Here is a 27,235-nt window from a genome sequence, read left to right as displayed (position 1 = left end):
TACTCTACTATACTACTCTACACTACTACTCTACTACTCTACTACTCTACACTCTACTACTCTACTACTCTACTACTCTACACTCTACCACTCTACTACACTACTACTCTACTACTCTACTACTCTACTACTCTACACTCTACCACTCTACTACTCTACTACTCTACTACTCTACTACTCTACTACTCTACACTCTACTACTCTACTATACTACTCTACACTACTACTCTACACTACCACTCTACTACTCTACTACTCTACACTCTACACTCTACACTCTACCACTCTACTACTCTACTACTCTACACTCTACTACTCTACACTCTACACTCTACTACTCTACACTACTACTCTACTACTCTACACTCTACACTCTACACTCTACTACTCTACTACTCTACACTCTACACTCTACACTCTACACTCTACACTCTACTACTCTACACTACTACTCTACTACTCTACACTCTACACTCTACCACTCTACTACTCTACTACTCTACACTCTACTACTCTACACTACTACTCTACTACTCTACACTCTACACTCTACTACTCTACTACTCTACACTCTACACTCTACCACTCTACTACTCTACTACTCTACACTCTACTACTCTACACTACTACTCTACTACTCTACACTCTACACTCTACACTCTACACTCTACTACTCTACACTACTACTCTACTACTCTACACTCTACTACTCTACACTACTACTCTACTACTCTACACTCTACACTCTACACTCTACTACTCTACACTACTACTCCACTACTCTACACTCTACACTCTACACTCTACACTCTACTACTCTACACTACTACTCTACTACTCTACACTCTACACTCTACACTCTACTACTCTACACTACTACTCTACTACTCTACTACTCTACTACTCTACTACTCTACACTACTACTCTACTACTCTACACTCTACACTCTACACTCTACTACGCTACACTCTACTACTCTACTACTCTACACTCTACTACTCTACAACTCTACACTCTACACTCTACACTCTACTACTCTACACTCTACTACTCTACACTACTACTCTACTACTCTACTACTCTACTACTCTACTACTCTACACTCTACTACTCTACTACTCTACTACTCTACACTACTACTCTACACTCTACCACTCTACTACTCTACACTACTACTCTACTACTCTACACTCTACCACTCTACTACTCTACACTACCACTCTACCACTCTACCACTCTACCACTCTACTACTCTACTACTCTACTACTCTACTACTCTACACTACTACTCTACACTCTACCACTCTACTACTCTACACTACTACTCTACTACTCTACACTCTACCACTCTACTACTCTACACTACCACTCTACCACTCTACTACTCTACTACTCTACACTCTACTACTCTACTACTCTACTACTCTACACTACTACTCTACACTCTACCACTCTACTACTCTACACTACTACTCTACTACTCTACACTCTACCACTCTACTACTCTACACTACCACTCTACCACTCTACTACTCTACTACTCTACTACTCTACTACTCTACTACTCTACACTCTACTACTCTACCACTCTACTACTCTACACTACTACTCTACACTCTACTACTCTACCACTCTACTACTCTACACTACTACTCTACCACTCTACTACTCTACCACTCTACTACTCTACTACTCTACCACACTACTACTCTACTCTACACTCTACTCTACCACTCTACTACTCTACCACACTACTACCCTGCCACTCTACGCTACACTCTACTCTACACTCTACTCTACCACACTACTACCCTGCCACTCTACACTACACTCTACTCTACACTCTACTCTACCACACTACTACTCTACCACACTACCACTCTACACTCTACTCTACCACTCTACTCTACCACTCTACTCTACCACACTACTACCCTGCCACTCTACACTACACTCTACTCTACCACACTACTACTCTACCACACTACCACTCTACACTCTACTCTACCACTCTACTCTACCACTCTACTCTACCACTCTACCACTCTACTCTACCACTCTACCACTCTACTCTACCACTCTACCACTCTACTCTACCACTCTACCACTCTACTCTACACTCTACCACACTACTACCCTGCCACTCTACACTACACTCTACACTCTACTTTACCACTCTACTCTACTTTACCACTCTACTACTCTACACTCTACTCTACACTCTACCACTCTACCACACTACTACTCTTCCACTATAAACTCTACCACTCTACACTCTACCACTCTACACTCTACCACTATAAACTCTACCACTCTACACTCTACCACTATAAACTCTACCACTCTACCACTATAAACTCTACCACTCTACACTCTACCACTATAAACTCTACCACTCTACACTCTACCACTATAAACTCTACCACTCTACACTCTACCACTATAAACTCTACCACTCTACTACTCTAAACTCTACCACTATAAACTCTACCACTCTACTACTCTACACTCTACCACTCTACTACTCTACACTCAACCACACTACTACTCTACTACTCTACTACTCTACCACTATAAACTCTACCACTCTACTACTCTACTACTCTACCACTATAAACTCTACCACTCTACTACTCTAAACTCTACCACTATAAACTCTACCACTCTACTACTCTACTACTCTAAACTCTACCACTCTACTACTCTACACTCTAAACTCTACCACTCTACTACTCTACCACTCTAGTACTCTACTACTCTACTACTCTACACTACTACTCTACACTCTACTACTCTACTACTCTACCACTCTACTACTCTACCACTCTACTACTCTACTACTCTACTACTCTACACTCTAAACTCTACCACTCTACTACTCTACCACTCTAGTACTCTACTACTCTACTACTCTACCACTCTACTACTCTACCACTCTACTACTCTACCACTCTACACCTCTACCACTCTACTACTCTACCACTCTACTACTCTACCACTCTACTACTCTACTACTCTACTACTCTACCACTCTACACTCTACCACTCTACTCTACCACTCTACCACTCTACTACTCTACACTCTACCACTCTAAACTCTACCACTCTACTACTCTACCACTCTACACTCTACCACTCTACTACTCTACACTCTACCACTCTACTACTCTACCACTCTACTACTCTACTACTCTACACTCTACCACTCTAAACTCTACCACTCTACTACTCTACACTCTACCACTCTACTACTCTACCACTCTACTACTCTACACTCTACCACTCTACTACTCTACCACTCTACTACTCTACACTCTACCACTCTACACTCTACCACTCTACTACTCTACTACTCTACACTCTACCACTCTAAACTCTACCACTCTACTACTCTACACTCTACCACTCTACTACTCTACCACTCTACTACTCTACACTCTACCACTCTACACTCTACCACTCTACTACTCTACCACTCTACTACTCTACTACTCTACTACTCTACACTCTAAACTCTACCACTCTACTACTCTACACTCTACCACTCTACTACTCTACCACTCTACTACTCTACCACTCTACTACTCTACTACTCTACTACTCTACACTCTAAACTCTACCACTCTACTACTCTACCACTCTAGTACTCTACTACTCTACTACTCTACCACTCTACTACTCTACCACTCTACTACTCTACCACTCTACTACTCTACCACTCTACTACTCTACTACTCTACTACTCTACCACTCTACACTCTACCACTCTACTCTACCACTCTACCACTCTACTACTCTACACTCTACCACTCTACTACTCTACCACTCTACACTCTACCACTCTACTCTACCACTCTACTACTCTACTACTCTACACTCTACCACTCTAAACTCTACCACTCTACTACTCTAAACTCTACCACTCTACTACTCTACACTCTACCACTCTAAACTCTACCACTCTACTACTCTACTACTCTACTACTCTACACTCTACCACTCTAAACTCTACCACTCTACTACTCTACTACTCTACACTCTACCACTCTAAACTCTACCACTCTACTACTCTACTACTCTACTACTCTACTACTCTACACTCTACCACTCTACCACTCTACTACTCTACTACTCTACACTCTACCACTCTACCACTCTACTACTCTACCACTCTACCACTCTACACTCTACCACTCTACCACTCTACTACTCTACACTCTACTACTCTACACTCTACCACTCTAAACTCTACCACTCTACTACTCTACTACTCTACTACTCTACACTCTACCACTCTAAACTCTACCACTCTACTACTCTACTACTCTACACTCTACCACTCTAAACTCTACCACTCTACTACTCTACTACTCTACTACTCTACTACTCTACACTCTACCACTACCACTCTACTACTCTACTACTCTACTACTCTACACTCTACCACTCTACCACTCTACTACTCTACTACTCTACTACTCTACTAGTCTACTACTCTAAACTCTACCACTCTACCACTCTACCACACTACCACTCTACTACTCTACCACTCTACTACTCTACCACTCTACTACTCTACTAGTCTACTACTCTACACTCTACCACTCTAAACTCTACCACTCTACCACTCTACCACACTACCACTCTACTACTCTACCACTCTAAACTCTACCACTCTACTACTCTACACTCTACTACTCTACTACTCTACACTCTACTACTCTACTAGTCTACTACTCTACACTCTACCACTCTAAACTCTACCACTCTACTACTCTACCACACTACCACACTACCACTACTACTCTACCACTCTACTACTCTACTACTCTACTACTCTACCACTCTACTACTCTACCACTCTAAACTCTACTACTCTACTACTCTACACTCTACTACTCTACAACTCTACTACTCTACTACTCTACCACTCTACTACTCTACTACTCTACCACTCTAAACTCTACTACTCTACCACACTACTACTCTACTCTACCACTCTACTACTCTACAACTCTACTCTACCACTCTACTCTACACAACTCCAACAACACCCCTACCTGCAAGTAATGCTTATGCACATTTTTATATGCAAATAACAGCATAAAATGTTTTTGGCTAAGTACATTAAAAACTGTAAACTGAAATTCATTAAGAGTTACATGCATAGCTGTAAGTCCCTTTGGATGAAAGCTTGTCAGTATGGCTTTAACTTCCTGTTTCCATTAGTAATGTTGATGTTTGGAGTTTCCTGGGGAGTTCAGAGGCTCTACAGTTCTACTCTACAGATGGTCCTGCAGCTAGTTCATTATAGTTCCTATGGGGAGGTAGTCTGTACCTGAATCCTAAATGGCATCCTTTTCCTAGTGCACTCCTTTAGACCAAGGTCCTATTCCCTATATAGTTCAATACTTTATACCAGGGCCCTATTCCCTATATAGTGCACTACTTTATACCAGGGCCCTATTCCCTATATAGTGCACTACTTTATACCAGGGCCCTATTCCCTATATAGTGCACTACTTTATACTAGGGCCCTATTCCCTATATAGTGCACTACTTTAGACCAGAGCCCTATTCCCTATATAGTGCACTACTTTAGACCAGAGTCCTATTCCCTATATAGTGCACTACTTTAGACCAGAGTCCTATTCCCTATATAGTTCACTACTTTATACCAGAGCCCTATTCCCTATATAGTTCAATACTTTATGCCAGGGCCCTATTCCCTATATAGTACAATACTTTATGCCAGGGCCCTATTCCCTATATAGTGCACTACTTTATACTAGGGCCCTATTCCCTATATAGTGCACTACTTTAGACCAGAGCCCTATTCCCTATATAGTGCACTACTTTAGACCAGAGTCCTATTCCCTATATAGTGCACTACTTTAGACCAGAGTCCTATTCCCTATATAGTTCACTACTTTATACCAGAGCCCTATTCCCTATATAGTTCAATACTTTATGCCAGGGCCCTATTCCCTATATAGTACAATACTTTATGCCAGGGCCCTATTCCCTATATAGTTCAATACTATAGACCAGGAACCTATTCCCTACATAATGCACTACTATAGACCAGTACCCTATTCCCTATATAGTGCACTACTATAGACCAGGACCCCAATCCCTACACAGTGCACTACTATAGACCAGGACCCTATTCCCTATATAGTGCACTACTATAGACCAGGGCCCTATTCCCTATACAGTGCAAAACTTTAGACCAGGGCCCTATTCCCTATATAGTGCACTTCCTTTTGACCAGGGACCTATTCCCTATATAGTGCACTACTTTAGACCACAGCCCTATTCCCTATATAGTGCACTACTATAGACCAGGACCCTATTCCCTATATAGTGCACTACTTTAGACCAGGGCCCTATTCCCTATATAATGCACTACAATAGACAAGGACCCTATTCCCTATACAATGCACTACTTTAGACCAGAGCCCTATTCCCTATATAGTGCACTACTTTAGACCAGACCCCTAGTCTCTATATAGTGCACTACTTTAGACCAGAACCCTATTCCCTATATAGTGCACTACTATAGACCAAGGCCCTTTTCCCTATATAGTGCACGACTTTAGACCAGAGCCCAATTCCCTATATAGTGCACTACTATAGACCAGGACCCTATTCCCTATATAGTGCACTACTATAGACCAGGACCCTATTCCCTATATAGTGCACTACTTTAGACCAGGACCCTATTGAGTGCACTACTTTAGACCAGGACCCTATTCCCTATATAGTGCACTACTTTAGACCAGGGCCCTATTCCCTATATAGTGCACTTCCTTTAGACCAGGGCCCTAGTCCCTATATAGTGCACTACTTTAGACCAGAGCCCTTTTCCCTATGTAGTTCACTGCTTTAGACCAGAGCCCTATTTCCTATATAGTGCACTACTTTAGACCAGGACCCTATTCCCTATATAGTGCACTACTTTAGACCAGACCCCTAGTCTCTATATAGTGCACTACTTTAGACCAGAACCCTATTCCCTATATAGTGCACCAGGACCCAGGTTACTATACAAGGTGCCATTTAGAGCACAGCCCGTCTCTCCACACCTCGTTGGCTCTAATGGCCCTGGCTCAGACCTTAAGTTACATGACTATCTGATGATTAACACAGACACACTATACACATGCTGTGGCTGGGACTGCTACAATACATAATACCATCTGATGATTTACATCTATTTCAGTCATTTATCCTCGTTACTCAGAATATTTGTGAAATAGGAAAACTAGCCTCTTTTTCCAATTTGGCTAAATCCTATTTATGTAAAGAGACGGTGAAGAGTGGACCAGTGTACTGCTAGAGGGACGGAGCAGCTCTCTGTGAGAGTGGACCAGTGTACTGCTAGAGGGACAGAGCAGCTCTCTGTGAGAGTGGACCAGTGTACTGCTAGAGGGACGGAGCAGCTCTCTGTGAGAGTGGACCAGTGTACTGCTAGAGGGACGGAGCAGCTCTCTGTGAGAGTGGACCAGTGTACTGCTAGAGGGACGGAGCAGCTCTCTGTGAGAGTGGACCAGTGTACTGCTAGAGGGACGGAGCAGCTCTCTGTGAGAGTAGACCAGTGTATTGCTAGAGGTACGGACGGAGCAGCTCTCTGTGAGAGTGGACCAGTGTACTGCTAGAGGGACGGACGGAGCAGCTCTCGGTGAGAGTGGACCAGTGTATTGCTAGAGGTACGGACGGAGCAGCTCTCTGTGAGAGTGGACCAGTGTACTGCTAGAGGGACGGAGCAGCTCTCTGTGAGAGTGGACCAGTGTATTGCTAGAGGTACGGACGGAGCAGCTCTCTGTGAGAGTGGACCAGTGTACTGCTAGAGGGACGGACGGAGCAGCTCTCGGTGAGAGTGGACCAGTGTATTGCTAGAGGTACGGACGGAGCAGCTCTCTGTGAGAGTGGACCAGTGTACTGCTAGAGGGACGGAGCAGCTCTCTGTGAGAGTGGACCAGTGTATTGCTAGAGGTACGGACGGAGCAGCTCTCTGTGAGAGTGGACCAGTGTACTGCTAGAGGGACGGAGCAGCTCTCTGTGAGAGTGGACCAGTGTACTGCTAGAGGGATGGAGCAGCTCTCTGTGAGAGTGGACCAGTGTATTGCTAGAGGTACGGACGGAGCAGCTCTCTGTGAGAGTGGACCAGTGTACTGCTAGAGGGACTTAGCAGCTCTCTGTGAGAGTGGACCAGTGTACTGCTAGAGGGAGAAAGCAGCTCTCTGTGAGAGTGGACCAGTGTACTGCTAGAGGGACAGAGCAGCTCTCTGTGAGAGTGGATCAGTGTATTGCTAGAGGGATGGAAGGAGCAGCTCTTTGTGAGAGTGGACCAGTGTACTGCTAGATGGACGGATGGAGCAGCTCTCTGTGAGAGTGGACCAGTGTATTGCTAGAGGTACGGATGGAGCAGCTCTCTGTGAGAGTGGACCAGTGTATTGCTAGAGGTACGGACGGAGCAGCTCTCGGTGAGAGTGGACCAGTGTACTGCTAGAGGGACGGAGCAGCTCTCTGTGAGAGTGGACCAGTGTATTGCTAGAGGTACGGACGGAGCAGCTCTCTGTGAGAGTGGACCAGTGTATTGCTAGAGGTACGGACGGAGCAGCTCTCGGTGAGAGTGGACCAGTGTACTGCTAGAGGGACGGAGCAGCTCTCTGTGAGAGTGGACCAGTGTATTGCTAGAGGTACGGACGGAGCAGCTCTCTGTGAGAGTGGACCAGTGTATTGCTAGAGGTACGGACGGAGCAGCTCTCGGTGAGAGTGGACCAGTGTACTGCTAGAGGGACGGAGCAGCTCTCTGTGACAGTGGACCAGTGTACTGCTAGAGGGACGGAGCAGCTCTCTGTGAGAGTGGACCAGTGTACTGCTAGAGGGACGGAGCAGCTCTCTGTGAGAGTGGACCAGTGTACTGCTAGAGGGACGGAGCAGCTCTCTGTGAGAGTGGACCAGTGTACTGCTAGAGGGATGGACGGAGCAGCTCTCTGTGAGAGTGGACCAGTGTATTGCTAGAGGGACGGACAGAGAGGCTCTCTGTGAGAGTTGACCAGTGTACTGCTACAGGGAGAAAGCAGCTCTCTGTGAGAGTGGACCAGTGTACTGCTAGAGGGAGAAAGCAGCTCTCTGTGAGAGTGGACCAGTGTACTGCTAGAGGGACAGAGCAGCTCTCTGTGAGAGTGGACCAGTGTACTGCTAGAGGGACGGACGGAGCAGCTCTCTGTGAGAGTGGACCAGTGTACTGCTAGATGGACGGACGGAGCAGCTCTCTGTGAGAGTGGACCAGTGTACTGCTAGAGGGACGGAGCAGCTCTCTGTGACAGTGGACCAGTGTACTGCTACAGGGAGATAGCAGCTCTCTGTGAGAGTGGACCAGTGTACTGCTAGAGGGACGGACGGAGCAGCTCTCTGTGAGAGTGGACCAGTGTACTGCTAGATGGACGGACAGAGCAGCTCTCTGTGAGAGTGGACCAGTGTACTGCTAGAGGGAGAGAGCAGCTCTCTGTGAGAGTGGACCAGTGTATTGCTAGAGGGATGGACGGAGCAGCTCTCTGTGAGAGTGACCAGTGTACTGCTAGATGGACGGATGGAGCAGCTCTCTGTGAGAGTGGACCAGTGTACTGCTAGAGGGACGGAGCAGCTCTCTGTGAGAGTTGACCAGTGTACTGCTAGAGGGACGGACGGAGCAGCTCTCTGTGAGAGTGGACCAGTGTATTGCTAGAGGGACGGACGGAGCAGCTCTCTGTGAAAGTGGTCCAGTGTACTGCTAGAGGGACGGAGCAGCTCTGTGTGAGAGTGGACCAGTGTACTGCTAGAGGGACGGAGCAGCTCTCGTTGAGAGTGGGGTAGTGTACTGCTATAGGGACGGACGGAGCAGCTCTCTGTGACAGTAGACCAGTGTACTGCTAGAGGGATGGACGGAGCAGCTCTCTGTGTGAGTGGACCAGTGTACTGCTAGAGGGACGGACGGAGCAGCTCTCTGTGTGAGTGCGAGTGTGTGTGTCCGTGCGTGTGTGAGTGCGTGCGTGAGTGCGTGGGCAGAGCCTATTCCTACCGGGTGGCTGGAGTACGATGTGTGACTGGTTAATGTGCTCTGATAGTTCTATCAGAGGATTGACTTATACCACCCTACACCACCCCACCCCTCACCCTCCTCCACCCTCCTCCACCACCCCACCCTCCTCCACCCCACCCTCCTCCACCCCACCCCCACCCTCCTCCACCCCACCCCCACCCTCCTCCACTCCACCCTCCTCCAACTTCCACCACCCTCCTCCACCCTCCTATACCCCTCCTCCACCCCACCCCTCCACCCTCCTCCACCTCACCCATCACCCTCCACCACCCCACCCATCACCCTCCACCACCCCACCCTCCTCCAACCTCCACCACCCTCCTCCGCCACCCCACCCTCACCCACCCTCAACCTCCACCACCCTCCTCCGCCACCCCACCCTCCTCCACTCCCCTCCAACCTCCACCACCCCTCCCCCACCCTCCTCCACCCCACCCCCACCCTCCTCCACTCCACCCTCCTCCACCCCTCCACCACCCCACCCTCCTCCACTCCACCCTCCTCCAACCTCCACCACCCTCCCCCACCCTCCTCCACCCCACCCCCACCCTCCTCCACTCCACCCTCCCCCACCCGAACCACTGGCCGCCAGGCGTTTGATCAGGTCCAGGCCTCACTGCACTCATTCATCCCTTGCCCCACACGTGTGTGTGTGCGTGCGTTAGAGAGCTTACCTCTGCAGTAATGACGGCCCAGTGAAAGGAGACCCGTGGCGAGGCCAGATCTGTTCAAGATGGCTGCAGTCCGTGTCATCGCTGCTCCGCCCTCCTCAATCACCCAAAGGGGTTTCCTGGGGTAAAACTCTTAGAAATGTCTAGATGTTTCCATTTCCTATGTATTTCGTACAGATGTAGGGTCTTAATTTGAGCCAGTTTGCTGCAGCAGTAAAATCATCCTGCAGGAATAAGGAATTTGAATTATTATGTGGATTATAATTAATGGACATTTGTGTAGGGGTTGATACTTCAGAAGCCTTTTTAAACCACTACAAGTTTTACATTTCCTGCATTGCTTTGGTTTGTAACGTACACAACATTTGTTGTTGTTGTTTTTCATAATGCTATAATGGGAAAGATGAATCCAGATTTTATTCACCCTAGTCTGGGTATTGACAGACTCTGGTTCCGTCCCAATTATCTCTCCTTCCTGCTGAAGTGTGTATTTGTTCACTTCCCTTCATTGATTTGAAAGGAAATGGAAACTCCTGTCAATCCAATGCCTTTAAATGGGTTGGGAGTAAGGAACAATTATTTTTTTTACCTTTTAGGAAGTTAAATTGTGACGCACCCTGAAGGCTTCAGAATAAATTATACAAACATTACATCCATTATATCTACAGCATCAGGCTGTGTCCCAAATGAAACACTATGCCCTATATCGTACACTACTTTAGACCAGGGCCCATAGGGCTAACCCTAACCAATAGGATCTAAACTAGTGCCCACTACATAGGGATTAAGGTGCCATTTGGGATGCAGCCTCTGTGTTCTGCTTGTTTGCTGTAACACATCATTTAGATGGAAACATTCCCAACAGGTCGTTAGCATTGCTATAAAGAGACGGCGCTAAGATGTTTGTGCCACAGGCTGGAAAAACAGTGTTCAATCAGCGTTCTTTAGTTTGAATGATTCTGGTTTCCCCCGGACAGCTGCCCACGCTGCGAAACCAAAGAAACAGAACATAAACAGAGCGAAAAGAAAACACTGCCCTCTGTCTACCTCCTACACACACACTTATTCAAGCAAAGATATGCACGCACACACACACACGCACAAGCACACACACCACTGCTGGTTTCCTCAACCTTCTCCCCTTCTGGTTTCCTCATCGTCTCAATTGATGGTTTCCTTACCCAAAACCCTGCAGCTTCCTTACCGTCTTCCCTGCTAGTTTTGTCGCAACACACTGCTGGTTTCCTCACCATCTACCCAACACCCTGCTGGTTTCCTCACCATCTACCCAACACCCTGCTGGTTTCCTCACCATCTACTCAACACACTGCTGGTTTCCTCACCATCTACCCAACACCCTGCTGGTTTCCTCACCGTCTACTCAACACACTGCTGGTTTCCTCACCATCTACTCAACACACTGCTGGTTTCCTCACCGTCTCCCCAACACACTGCTGGTTTCCTCACCATCTACTCAACACACTGCTGGTTTCCTCACCATCTACTCAACACCGTGCTGGTTTCCTCACCATCTACTCAACACACTGCTGGTTTCCTCACCATCTACTCAACACACTGCTGGTTTCCTCATCATCTACTCAACACACTGCTGGTTTCCTCACCATCTACCCAACACCCTGCTGGTCTCCTCATCATCTACTCAACACCGTGCTGGTTTCCTCACCATCTACTCAACACACTGCTGGTTTCCTCACCATCTACCCAACACCCTGCTGGTTTCCTCACCGTCTACTCAACACACTGCTGGTTTCCTCACCATCTACTCAACACACTGCTGGTTTCCTCACCGTCTACTCAACACACTGCTGGTTTCCTCACCATCTACTCAACACACTGCTGGTTTCCTCACCATCTACCCAACACCCTGCTGGTTTCCTCACCGTCTACTCAACACACTGCTGGTTTCCTCACCATCTACTCAACACACTGCTGGTTTCCTCACCGTCTACTCAACACACTGCTGGTTTCCTCACCATCTACTCAACACACTGCTGGTTTCCTCACCGTCTACTCAACACACTGCTGGTTTCCTCACCTTCTACTCAACACACTGCTGGTTTCCTCACCGTCTCCCCAAAACACTGCTGGTTTCCTCACCGTCTCCACTTCTGGTTTCCTCACCGTCTCCCCAACACACTGCTGGTTTCCTCACCATCTACCCAACACCGTGCTGGTTTCCTCACCGTCTCCCCAACACACTGCTGGTTTCCTCACCATCTACTCAACACCGTGCTGGTTTCCTCACCGTCTCCCCAACACACTGCTGGTTTCCTCACCATCTACTCAACACACTGCTGGTTTCCTCACCATCTACTCAACACCGTGCTGGTTTCCTCACCATCTACTCAACACACTGCTGGTTTCCTCACCATCTACTCAACACACTGCTGGTTTCCTCATCATCTACTCAACACACTGCTGGTTTCCTCACCATCTACCCAACACCCTGCTGGTCTCCTCATCATCTACTCAACACCGTGCTGGTTTCCTCACCATCTACTCAACACACTGCTGGTTTCCTCACCATCTACCCAACACCCTGCTGGTTTCCTCACCGTCTACTCAACACACTGCTGGTTTCCTCACCATCTACTCAACACACTGCTGGTTTCCTCACCGTCTACTCAACACACTGCTGGTTTCCTCACCATCTACTCAACACACTGCTGGTTTCCTCACCATCTACCCAACACCCTGCTGGTTTCCTCACCGTCTACTCAACACACTGCTGGTTTCCTCACCATCTACTCAACACACTGCTGGTTTCCTCACCGTCTACTCAACACACTCCTGCTTTCCTCACCATCTACTCAACACACTGCTGGTTTCCTCACCGTCTACTCAACACACTGCTGGTTTCCTCACCATCTACTCAACACACTGCTGGTTTCCTCACCGTCTCCCTAAAACACTGCTGGTTTCCTCACCGTCTCCACTTCTGGTTTCCTCACCGTCTCCCCAACACACTGCTGGTTTCCTCACCATCTACCCAACACCGTGCTGGTTTCCTCACCGTCTCCCCAACACACTGCTGGTTTCCTCACCATCTACTCAAGACCGTGCTGGTTTCCTCACCGTCTCCCCAACACACTGCTGGTTTCCTCACCATCTACTCAACACACTGCTGGTTTCCTCACCATCTACTCAACACCGTGCTGGTTTCCTCACCATCTACTCAACACACTGCTGGTTTCCTCACCATCTACTCAACACACTGCTGGTTTCCTCATCATCTACTCAACACACTGCTGGTTTCCTCACCATCTACCCAACACCCTGCTGGTTTCCTCATCATCTACTCAACACCGTGCTGGTTTCCTCACCATCTACTCAACACACTGCTGGTTTCCTCACCATCTACTCAACACACTGCTGGTTTCCTCACCATCTACTCAACACCGTGCTGGTTTCCTCACCATCTACTCAACACACTGCTGGTTTCCTCACCATCTACTCAACACCGTGCTGGTTTCCTCACCATCTACTCAACACACTGCTGGTTTCCTCACCATCTACTCAACACACTGCTGGTTTCCTCACCATCTACTCAACACCGTGCTGGTTTCCTCACCATCTACTCAACACACTGCTGGTTTCCTCACCATCTACTCAACACCGTGCTGGTTTCCTCACCATCTACTCAACACACTGCTGGTTTCCTCACCATCTACTCAACACCGTGCTGGTTTCCTCACCATCTACTCAACACCGTGCTGGTTTCCTCACCATCTACCCAACACCCTGCTTGTTTCCTCATCATCTACTCAACAACCTGTTGGTTTCCTCACCGTCTCCCCAACACACTGCTGGTTTCCTCACCATCTACTCAACACCGTGCTGGTTTCCTCACCATCTACCCAACACCCTGCTTGTTTCCTCATCATCTACTCAACAACCTGTTGGTTTCCTCACCGTCTCCCCAACACACTGCTGGTTTCCTCACCGTCTCCCCAAAACACTGCTGGTTTCCTCACCGTCTCCACTTCTGGTTTCCTCACCATCTCCCCAACACCCTGCTGGTTTCTTCACCATCTCCCCAACACCCTGTTGGTTTCCTCACCATCTCCCCAACACCCTGTTGGTTTCCTCACCATCTCCCCAATACCCTGCTGGTTTCTTCACCATCTCCCCAACACCCTGTTGGTTTCCTCACCATCTCCCCAATACCCTGCTGGTTTCTTCACCATCTCCCCAACACCCTGCTGGTTTCTTCACCATCCCCCCAACACCCTGTTGGTTTCTGCACCATCTCCCCAACACCCTGTTGGTTTCCTCACCATCTCCCCAATACCCTGCTGGTTTCTTCACCATCTCCCCAACACCCTGCTGGTTTCTTCACCATCCCCCCAACACCCTGTTGGTTTCTTCACCATCTCCCCAACACCCTGTTGGTTTCTTCACCATCTCACCGTCCTCACCGTCTCCACTGCTGGTTTCCTCACCGTCTCCACTGCTGGTTTCCTCACCGTCTCCACTGCTGGTTTCCTCACCATCTCCACTGCTGGTTTCCTCACCATCTCCACTGCTGGCTTCCTCACTGTCTCCACTGTTGGTTTCCTCACCGTCTCCACTGTTGGTTTCCTCACCATCTCCACTGCTGGTTTCCTCACCGTCTCCACTGTTGGTTTCCTCACCGTCTCCACTGCTGGTTTCCTCACCGTCTCCACTGCTGGTTTCCTCACCGTCTCCACTGTTGGTTTCCTCACCGTCTCCACTGTTGGTTTCCTCACCATCTCCACTGTTGGTTTCCTCACCGTCTCCACTGCTGGTTTCCTCACCGTCTCCACTGTTGGTTTCCTCACCGTCTCCACTGTTGGTTTCCTCACCGTCTCCACTGCTGGTTTCCTCACCGTCTCCACTGTTGGTTTCCTCACCATCTCCACTGCTGGTTTCCTCACCGTCTCCACTGTTGGTTTCCTCACCGTCTCCACTGTTGGTTTCCTCACCGTCTCCACTGCTGGTTTCCTCACCGTCTCCACTGTTGGTTTCTTCACCATCTCCACTGTTGGTTTCCTCACCGTCTCCACTGCTGGTTTCCTCACCGTCTCCACTGCTGGTTTCCTCACCGTCTCCACTGTTGGTTTCCTCACTGTCTCCACTGTTGGTTTCCTCACCGTCTCCACTGCTGGTTTCCTCACCGTCTCCACTGCTGGTTTCCTCACCGTCTCCACTGTTGGTTTCCTCACCGTCTCCACTGTTGGTTTCCTCACTGTCTCCACTGTTGGTTTCCTCACCGTCTCCACTGCTGGTTTCCTCACCATCTCCACTGTTGGTTTCCTCACCGTCTCCACTGCTGGTTTCCTCACCGTCTCCACTGCTGGTTTCCTCACCGTCTCCACTGTTGGTTTCCTCACCGTCTCCACTGCTGGTTTCCTCACCGTCTCCACTGCTGGTTTCCTCACCGTCTCCACTGCTGGTTTCCTCACCGTCTCCACTGTTGGTTTCCTCACCGTCTCCACTGTTGGTTTCCTCACCGTCTCCACTGTTGGTTTCCTCACCGTCTCCACTGTTGGTTTCCTCACCGTCTCCACTGTTGGTTTCCTCACCGTCTCCACTGCTGGTTTCCTCACCGTCTCCACTGCTGGTTTCCTCACCGTCTCCACTGCTGGTTTCCTCACCGTCTCCACTGCTGGTTTCCTCACCGTCTCCACTGCTGGTTTCCTCACCGTCTCCACTGTTGGTTTCCTCACCGTCTCCACTGTTGGTTTCCTCACCATCTCCACTGTTGGTTTCCTCACCGTCTCCACTGTTGGTTTCCTCACCGTCTCCACTGTTGGTTTCCTCACCGTCTCCACTGTTGGTTTCCTCACCGTCTCCACTGCTGGTTTCCTCACCGTCTCCACTGCTGGTTTCCTCACCGTCTCCACTGCTGGTTTCCTCACCGTCTCCACTGCTGGTTTCCTCACCATCTCCACTGCTGGTTTCCTCACCGTCTCCACTGCTGGTTTCCTCACCGTCTCCACTGTTGGTTTCCTCACCGTCTCCACTGTTGGTTTCCTCACCGTCTCCACTGCTGGTTTCCTCACCGTCTCCACTGCTGGTTTCCTCACCGTCTCCACTGCTGGTTTCCTCACCGTCTCCACTGCTGGTTTCCTCACCGTCTCCACTGCTGGTTTCCTCACCGTCTCCACTGTTGGTTTCCTCACCGTCTCCACTGTTGGTTTCCTCACCGTCTCCACTGCTGGTTTCCTCACCGTCTCCACTGTTGGTTTCCTCACCGTCTCCACTGTTGGTTTCCTCACCGTCTCCACTGTTGGTTTCCTCACCGTCTCCACTGCTGGTTTCCTCACCGTCTCCACTGTTGGTTTCCTCACCGTCTCCACTGCTGGTTTCCTCACCGTCTCCACTGTTGGTTTCCTCACCATCTCCACTGCTGGTTTCCTCACCATCTCCACTGTTGGTTTCCTCACTGTCTCCGCTGTTGGTTTCCTCACCGTCTCCACTGCTGGTTTCCTCACCATCTCCACTGCTGGTTTCCTCACCGTCTCCACTGCTGGTTTCCTCACCATCTCCACTGCTGGTTTCCTCACCGTCTCCACTGTTGGTTTCCTCACCATCTCCACTGCTGGTTTCCTCACCATCTCCACTGTTGGTTTCCTCACCATCTCCACTGTTGGTTTCCTCACCATCTCCACTGTTGGTTTCCTCACCATCTCCACTGCTGGTTTCCTCACCATCTCCACTGTTGGTTTCCTCACTGTCTCCACTGTTGGTTTCCTCACCGTCTCCACTGTTGGTTTCGTCACCATCTCCACTGCTGGTTTCCTCACTGTCTCCACTGCTGGTTTCCTCACCATCTCCACTGCTGGTTTCCTCACCGTCTCCACTGCTGGTTTCCTCACCATCTCCACTGCTGGTTTCCTCACCGTCTCCACTGTTGGTTTCCTCACCGTCTCCACTGTTGGTTTCCTCACCGTCTCCACTGTTGGTTTCCTCACCGTCTCCACTGTTGGTTTCCTCACCGTCTCCACTGTTGGTTTCCTCACCGTCTCCACTGCTGGTTTCCTCACCGTCTCCACTGTTGGTTTCCTCACCGTCTCCACTGCTGGTTTCCTCACCGTCTCCACTGCTGGTTTCCTCACCGTCTCCACTGTTGGTTTCCTCACCGTCTCCACTGCTGGTTTCCTCACCGTCTCCACTGTTGGTTTCCTCATCGTCTCCACTGCTGGTTTCCTCACCGTCTCCACTGTTGGTTTCCTCACCATCTCCACTGTTGGTTTCCTCACCATCTCCACTGTTGGTTTCCTCACCGTCTCCACTGTTGGTTTCCTCACCGTCTCCACTGTTGGTTTCCTCACCGTCTCCACTGCTGGTTTCCTCACCGTCTCCACTGCTGGTTTCCTCACCGTCTCCACTGTTGGTTTCCTCACCGTCTCCACTGTTGGTTTCCTCACCATCTCCACTGTTGGTTTCCTCACCATCTCCACTGTTGGTTTCCTCACCATCTCCACTGTTGGTTTCCTCACCGTCTCCACTGCTGGTTTCCTCACCATCTCCACTGTTGGTTTCCTCACCATCTCCACTGCTGGTTTCCTCACCGTCTCCACTGCTGGTTTCCTCACCGTCTCCACTGCTGGTTTCCTCACCATCTCCACTGTTGGTTTCCTCACCATCTCCACTGCTGGTTTCCTCACCGTCTCCACTGCTGGTTTCCTCACCGTCTCCACTGCTGGTTTCCTCACCGTCTCCACTGTTGGTTTCCTCACCGTCTCCACTGTTGGTTTCCTCACCGTCTCCACTGTTGGTTTCCTCACCGTCTCCACTGTTGGTTTCCTCACTGTCTCCCCGTCTCCACTGCTGGTTTCCTCACCGTCTCCACTGCTGGTTTCCTCACCGTCTCCACTGTTGGTTTCCTCACCGTCTCCACTGTTGGTTTCCTCACCGTCTCCACTGTTGGTTTCCTCACCGTCTCCACTGTTGGTTTCCTCACCGTCTCCACTGTTGGTTTCCTCACCGTCTCCACTGTTGGTTTCCTCACTGTCTCCCCGTCTCCACTGCTGGTTTCCTCACCGTCTCCACTGCTGGTTTCCTCACCGTCTCCACTGTTGGTTTCCTCACCGTCTCCACTGCTGGTTTCCTCACCGTCTCCACTGTTGGTTTCCTCACCGTCTCCACTGCTGGTTTCCTCACCGTCTCCACTGTTGGTTTCCTCACCGTCTCCACTGTTGGTTTCCTCACCGTCTCCACTGTTGGTTTCCTCACTGTCTCCCCGTCTCCACTGTTGGTTTCCTCACCGTCTCCACTGTTGGTTTCCTCACCGTCTCCACTGTTGGTTTCCTCACCGTCTCCACTGTTGGTTTCCTCACTGTCTCCCCGTCTCCACTGCTGGTTTCCTCTCCGTCTCCACTGCTGGTTTCCTCACCGTCTCCACTGCTGGTTTCCTCACCGTCTCCACTGTTGGTTTCCTCACCGTCTCCACTGTTGGTTTCCTCACCGTCTCCACTGTTGGTTTCCTCACTGTCTCCCCGTCTCCACTGTTGGTTTCCTCACCGTCTCCACTGCTGGTTTCCTCACCGTCTCCACTGTTGGTTTCCTCACCGTCTCCACTGTTGGTTTCCTCACCGTCTCCACTGTTGGTTTCCTCACCGTCTCCACTGTTGGTTTCCTCACCGTCTCCACTGTTGGTTTCCTCACCGTCTCCACTGTTGGTTTCCTCACCGTCTCCACTGTTGGTTTCCTCACCGTCTCCACTGTTGGTTTCCTCACCGTCTCCACTGTTGGTTTCCTCACCGTCTCCACTGCTGGTTTCCTCACCGTCTCCACTGTTGGTTTCCTCACCGTCTCCACTGCTGGTTTCCTCACCATCTCCACTGTTGGTTTCCTCACCGTCTCCACTGCTGGTTTCCTCACCGTCTCCACTGCTGGTTTCCTCACCGTCTCCACTGCTGGTTTCCTCACCGTCTCCACTGTTGGTTTCCTCACCGTCTTCACTGTTGGTTTCCTCACCGTCTCCACTGTTGGTTTCCTCACCGTCTCCACTGTTGGTTTCCTCACCGTCTCCACTGTTGGTTTCCTCACCGTCTCCACTGTTGGTTTCCTCACCGTCTCCACTGTTGGTTTCCTCACCGTCTCCACTGTTGGTTTCCTCACCGTCTCCACTGTTGGTTTCCTCACCGTCTCCACTGTTGGTTTCCTCCCCGTCTCCACTGTTGGTTTCCTCACTGTCTCCCCGTCTCCACTGTTGGTTTCCTCACCGTCTCCACTGCTGGTTTCCTCACCGTCTCCACTGTTGGTTTCCTCACCGTCTCCACTGTTGGTTTCCTCACCGTCTCCACTGTTGGTTTCCTCACCGTCTCCACTGTTGGTTTCCTCACCGTCTCCACTGTTGGTTTCCTCACTGTCTCCACTGTTGGTTTCCTCACCGTCTCCACTGTTGGTTTCCTCACCGTCTCCACTGTTGGTTTCCTCACCGTCTCCACTGCTGGTTTCCTCACCGTCTCCACTGTTGGTTTCCTCACCGTCTCCACTGCTGGTTTCCTCACCGTCTCCACTGCTGGTTTCCTCACCGTCTCCACTGCTGGTTTCCTCACCATCTCCACTGTTGGTTTCCTCACCGTCTCCACTGCTGGTTTCCTCACCGTCTCCACTGCTGGTTTCCTCACCGTCTCCACTGCTGGTTTCCTCACCGTCTCCACTGTTGGTTTCCTCACCGTCTCCACTGTTGGTTTCCTCACCGTCTCCACTGTTGGTTTCCTCACCGTCTCCACTGTTGGTTTCCTCACCGTCTCCACTGTTGGTTTCCTCACCATCTCCACTGTTGGTTTCCTCACCGTCTCCACTGTTGGTTTCCTCACCGTCTCCACTGTTGGTTTCCTCACCGTCTCCACTGTTGGTTTCCTCACCGTCTCCACTGCTGGTTTCCTCACCGTCTCCACTGCTGGTTTCCTCACCGTCTCCACTGTTGGTTTCCTCACCGTCTCCACTGCTGGTTTCCTCACCGTCTCCACTGCTGGTTTCCTCACCGTCTCCACTGCTGGTTTCTTCACCGTCTCCACTGTTGGTTTCCTCACCGTCTCCACTGCTGGTTTCCTCACCGTCTCCACTGTTGGTTTCCTCACCGTCTCCACTGCTGGTTTCCTCACCGTCTCCACTGTTGGTTTCCTCACCGTCTCCACTGTTGGTTTCCTCACCGTCTCCACTGTTGGTTTCCTCACCGTCTCCACTGTTGGTTTCCTCACCGTCTCCACTGTTGGTTTCCTCACCGTCTCCACTGTTGGTTTCCTCACCGTCTCCACTGCTGGTTTCCTCACCGTCTCCACTGTTGGTTTCCTCACCGTCTCCACTGTTGGTTTCCTCACCGTCTCCACTGTTGGTTTCCTCACCGTCTCCACTGCTGGTTTCCTCACCGTCTCCACTGCTGGTTTCCTCACCGTCTCCACTGTTGGTTTCCTCACCGTCTCCACTGTTGGTTTCCACTGTTGGTTTCCTCACCGTCTCCACTGCTGGTTTCCTCACCGTCTCCACTGCTGGTTTCCTCACCGTCTCCACTGCTGGTTTCCTCACCGTCTCCACTGTTGGTTTCCTCACCGTCTCCACTGTTGGTTTCCTCACTGTCTCCACTGTTGGTTTCCTCACCGTCTCCACTGTTGGTTTCCTCACCGTCTCCACTGCTGGTTTCCTCACCGTCTCCACTGTTGGTTTCCTCACCGTCTCCACTGTTGGTTTCCTCACCGTCTCCACTGCTGGTTTCCTCACCGTCTCCACTGTTGGTTTCCTCACCGTCTCCACTGTTGGTTTCCTCACCGTCTCCACTGTTGGTTTCCTCACCGTCTCCACTGCTGGTTTCCTCACCGTCTCCACTGTTGGTTTCCTCACCGTCTCCACTGTTGGTTTCCTCACCGTCTCCACTGTTGGTTTCCTCACCATCTCCACTGTTGGTTTCCTCACCATCTCCACTGCTGGTTTCCTCACCATCTCCACTGTTGGTTTCCTCACTGTCTCCACTGCTGGTTTCCTCACCGTCTCCACTGTTGGTTTCCTCACCATCTCCACTGTTGGTTTCCTCACCATCTCCACTGCTGGTTTCCTCACCGTCTCCACTGCTGGTTTCCTCACCGTCTCCACTGCTGGTTTCCTCACCGTCTCCACTGCTGGTTTCCTCACCATCTCCACTGCTGGTTTCCTCACCGTCTCCACTGCTGGTTTCCTCACCGTCTCCACTGCTGGTTTCCTCACCGTCTCCACTGCTGGTTTCCTCACCGTCTCCACTGTTGGTTTCCACTGTTGGTTTCCTCACCGTCTCCACTGTTGGTTTCCTCACCGTCTCCACTGTTGGTTTCCTCACCGTCTCCACTGCTGGTTTCCTCACCGTCTCCACTGTTGGTTTCCTCACCATCTCCACTGCTGGTTTCCTCACCGTCTCCACTGTTGGTTTCCTCACCATCTCCACTGTTGGTTTCCTCACCGTCTCCACTGCTGGTTTCCTCACCGTCTCCACTGCTGGTTTCCTCACCATCTCCACTGTTGGTTTCCTCACCGTCTCCACTGTTGGTTTCCTCACCGTCTCCACTGTTGGTTTCCTCACCGTCTCCACTGCTGGTTTCCTCACCGTCTCCACTGTTGGTTTCCTCACCGTCTCCACTGTTGGTTTCCTCACCGTCTCCACTGCTGGTTTCCTCACCATCTCCACTGCTGGTTTCCTCACCGTCTCCACTGCTGGTTTCCTCACCGTCTCCACTGTTGGTTTCCTCACCGTCTCCACTGCTGGTTTCCTCACCGTCTCCACTGTTGGTTTCCTCACCGTCTCCACTGCTGGTTTCCTCACCGTCTCCACTGTTGGTTTCCTCACCGTCTCCACTGCTGGTTTCCTCACCGTCTCCACTGTTGGTTTCCTCACCGTCTCCACTGCTGGTTTCCTCACCGTCTCCACTGCTGGTTTCCTCACCGTCTCCACTGCTGGTTTCCTCACCGTCTCCACTGCTGGTTTCCTCACCGTCTCCACTGTTGGTTTCCTCACCGTCTCCACTGTTGGTTTCCTCACCGTCTCCACTGCTGGTTTCCTCACCGTCTCCACTGCTGGTTTCCTCACCGTCTCCACTGTTGGTTTCCTCACCGTCTCCACTGTTGGTTTCCTCACCGTCTCCACTGTTGGTTTCCTCACCGTCTCCACTGCTGGTTTCCTCACCGTCTCCACTGCTGGTTTCCTCACCGTCTCCACTGTTGGTTTCCTCACCGTCTCCACTGTTGGTTTCCTCACCGTCTCCACTGTTGGTTTCCTCACCGTCTCCACTGTTGGTTTCCTCACCGTCTCCACTGTTGGTTTCCTCACCGTCTCCACTGCTGGTTTCCTCACCGTCTCCACTGTTGGTTTCCTCACCATCTCCACTGCTGGTTTTACCCCTTTTTCTCCCCAATTTCGTAGTATCCAATTGTTGTAGTAGCTACTATCTTGTCTCATCGCTACAACTCCCGTACGGGCTTGGGAGAGACGAAGGTTGAAAGTCATGCGTCCTCCGATACACAACCAACCAAGCCGCTGCTTCTTTAACACAGCGCACATCCAACCCGGAAGCCAGCCGCACCAATGCGCCGGAGGAAACACCGTGCACCTGGCCACCTTGGTTAGCGTACACTGCGCCCAGCCCGCCACAGGAGTCGCTGGTGCCCTACCGACCAAGCCCTCCCTAACCCGGGCGATGCTAGGCCAATTGTGCGTCGCCCCACGGACCTCCCGGTCGTGGCCGGTTACGACAGAGCCTGGGCGCGAACCCAGGGACTCTGATGGCACAGCTGGCGCTGCAGTACAGCGCCCTTAACCACTGCGCCACCCGGGAGGCCGTAAGGAGAGTTTAAAGTCTAGCCAGACACCTAGGTATTTGTAGTTGTCCACATATTCTAAGTCAGAACCGTCCAGAGTAGTGATGCTGGACGGGCGAGCAGGTGCAGGCAGTGATCAGTGGAAGAGCATGCAATTAGTTTTGCTAGCATTTAAGAGCAGTTGGAGGCCACGGAAGGAGAGTTGTATGGCATTGAAGCTTGTTTGGAGGTTAGTTAACACAGTGTCCAAAGAAGGGCCAGAGGAATACAGAATGGTGTCATCTGCGTAGAGGTGGAGCAGAGAATCACCAGCAGCAAGAGCGACATCATTGATGTATACAGAGAAAAGAGTCGGCCCGAGTTTGAACCCTGTGGCACCCCCATAGAGACTGCCAGAGGCCCGGACAACAGGCCCTCCGATTTGACAGACTGAACTCTATCAGAGAAGTAGGTGAACCAGGCGAGGCAATCATTTGAGAAACCAAGGCTGTTGAGTCTGCCGATAAGAATGTGGTGATTGACAGAGTCGAAAGCCTTGGCCAGGTCGATGAATACGGCTTCACAGTAATGTCTCTTATCGATGGCGGTTATGACATCGTTTAGGACCTTGAGCGTAGCTGAGGTGCACCCATGACCAGCTCTGAAACCAGATTGCATGGCGGAGGAGGTATGGTGGGATTCGAAATGGTCAGTAGGCTGTTTGTTGACTTGGCTTTCAAAGACCTTAGAAAGGCAGGGTAGGACAGATGTAAGTCTGTAGCAATTTGGGTCTAGAGTGTATCCCCCTTTGAAGAGGGGGATGACCGCGGCAGCTTTCCAATTTTGGGGAATCTCAGATGACACGAAAGAGTTTGAACAGGCTATTGATAGGGGTTGCAACAATGCGGCTGATAATTTTAGAAAGAGGGGTTGCAAAAATTTCAGATTGGTTGGGATCCAGGTTTTGCAGTTCTTTAAGAACATTGGCTATCTGGATTTGGGTGAAGGAAAAATGGTGGAGGCTTGGGCGAGTTGCTGTGGGGCTGTTGACCAGGGTAGCCAGGTGGAAAGCATGGCCAGCCGTAGAAAAATGCTTAGTGAAATGTTCAATTATAGGGGATTTATCAGTGGTGACAGTGTTTCCTAGCCTCAGTGCAGTGGGCAGCTGGGAGGAGGTATTCTTATTCTCCATGGAATTTACAGTGTCCCAGAACCTTTTGGAGTTTGTGCTACTGGATGCAAATTTCTGCTTGAAAAAGCTAGCCTTCGCTTTCCTAACTGCCTGTGTATATTTGTTCCTGACTTCCCTGAAAAGTTGCATATCACGGGAGCTATTTGATGCAAATGCAGAACACCACAGAATGTTTTTGTGCATTCAGGTCTGGAGTGAACAATGGGCTATATCTGTTCCTGGTTTTACATTTTTTGAATGGGGCATGCTTATTTAAGATGGTGAAGAAAGCACTTTTAAAGAATGACCAGGCATCCTCTACTGACAGGATGAGGTCAATATCCTTCCAGGATACCTGGGTCAGGTCGATTAGGAAGGCCAGCTCGCTGAAGTGTTTTAGGGAGCGTTTGATAGTGATGAGAGGTGGTGACCTCAGACCCGTTACGGATGCAGGCAATGAGGCAGTGATCGCTGAGATCTTGGTTTAAAACAGCAGAGGTGTATTTGGAGGGCAAGTTAGTTAGGATGATATCTATGAGGGTGCCCATGTTTACGGATTTGGGGTTGTACCTGGTGGGTTCATTGATCATTTGTGAGAGATTGAGGGCATCAAGCTTAGATTGTAGGATGGCTGGGGTGTTAAGCATGTCCCAGTTTAGATCACCTAGCAGCACTAGCTCTGAAGATACATCGGGGGCCATCAGTTCATATATGGTGTTGAGGGCACAGCTGGGGGCAGAGGGTGGTCTATAGCAAGCGGCAATGGTGAGAGCCTTGTTTCTGGAAAGGTGGATTTTTAAAAGTAGAAACTCAAATTGTTTGGGTACAGACCTGGATAGTAAGACAGAACTCTGCAGGCTATCTCTGCAGTAGATTGCAACTCCGCCCCCTTTGGCAGTTCTATCTTGTCGGAAAATGTTATAGTTAGGGATGGACATTTCAGGGTTTTTGGGGGTCTTCCTGAGCCAGGATTCAGACACGGCTAGGACATCTGGGTTGGCAGAGTGTGCTAGGGCAGTGAATAAAACAAACTTAGGGAGGAGTCTTCTAATGTTAACATGCATGAAACCAAGGCATTTACGGTCACAGAAGTCAACAAATAATAGCGCCTGGGGAATGGGAGAGGAGCGAGGCACTGCATTAACCTCCACCTCACCAGAGGAACAGAGGAGGAGTAGGATAAGGGTACGGCTAAAAGAACTGGTCGGCTATTACTTTCGGAACAGATAGTAAAAGGAGCAGATTTCTGGGCACGGTAGAGTAGATTCAAGGCGTAATGTACAGACAAAGGTATGGTAGGATGTGAATAGAGTGGAGGTTAACCTATAAGGTAAACACAGGTAAACCTAGGCATCGAGTGATGATGAAAGAGATATTGTCTCTAGAAGTATCCTTTAAACCAGGTGATGTCATCGCATGTGTGGTAGGTGGAGCTAAAGTGTTAAATAAGGCTTTTTGAGCAGGGCTAGAGGCTCTACAGTGAAATAAGGCAATAAATACTAACCAAAACAGCAATGGACAAGGTATATTGACGTTAGTGAGAGGCATGCATAGCCGAATGATCATAGGTGTCCAGTGAGTAGCTTCAGGCAGCTTGCGGGCCAGGGCAAGCAAGCTAACAGAAGGGCCTTGCAGGGACATCGCGACGGAAGAAAGTCTGTTGTGGCCCCCACGTGCTATTACATCGGCAGACGGATCAGCAAAGAAAGCTAACTTTCCGATATGATCTGGTCCGCTAGAAGGCCGTTGCATGATGGGATGTCAGGAAGCGACGGCGGAGCCAGTTGAGAAAAACCCCATCAGGCGAATCACGTCGGTGGTCCAGTTGTGATGAGTCGGTGGGGGTCCAAGCCAGGTGGCAAAAATAGGTATTGTAGCCCAAGTAGTGGCTGATGGACCTCTTTGGCTAGCTGGGAGATAAGCCTAGCTAGGCTAGCTCCAGGATAATTGGTTATTGCTCGGGACAGTGACATTTGAATAACAGCTAGCTTAGCTGCGGTAATCCAGGTGAAAAAAAAATAAAGTTCAGAGCTTGCGGTAGGAATCCGGAGATATGGAGAAAAATAAGTCTGATTTGCTCTGGTTTTAGTCACGCTGTGCAGACTGGCAAGAGTTGTCTGTGCTAGAGGTGGCTGATGACTGCTAGCAGTGGCTAGCTGACTACTAGCTAGTAGCTAGTTAGCTGGCTAGCAGCTGTTGTGGTTCCGGGTCAGGCGACGGTTCAGACGACGGATCAGCACCAGCTCCGTATGGTGGGTATAGTGGCCAAAGAATTTGTCCGATGGGCCTCTTAAGCTAACAGTCCGATGTACTTTAGACAGCTAGCGGGCCGTGGCTAACTAGTAGCCAGTTAGCTGGTAGTTAAGCCGGTAGCCAGTTAGCTTTAGATGAGTTGATGATTTCTTAAGTATAAAAATAGCAGATCCGTACCACATTGGGTGAGGCGGGTTGCAGGAGAGTATGTTCAGTCCGTACATAGAAAGTGATTAAAATCTTAAATATATATATACGGAAAAAAAAACACAAGGAAAAACTATGTTTACAAG

Source organism: Oncorhynchus mykiss, chromosome 7, assembly GCF_057628025.1.
Source record: "Oncorhynchus mykiss isolate SJ-2025 chromosome 7, ASM5762802v1, whole genome shotgun sequence".
NCBI classification, from domain to species: domain Eukaryota; kingdom Metazoa; phylum Chordata; class Actinopteri; order Salmoniformes; family Salmonidae; genus Oncorhynchus; species Oncorhynchus mykiss.
The sequence above is the reverse complement of the archived record's forward strand: the minus strand, read 5'-3'. Positions refer to the sequence as shown.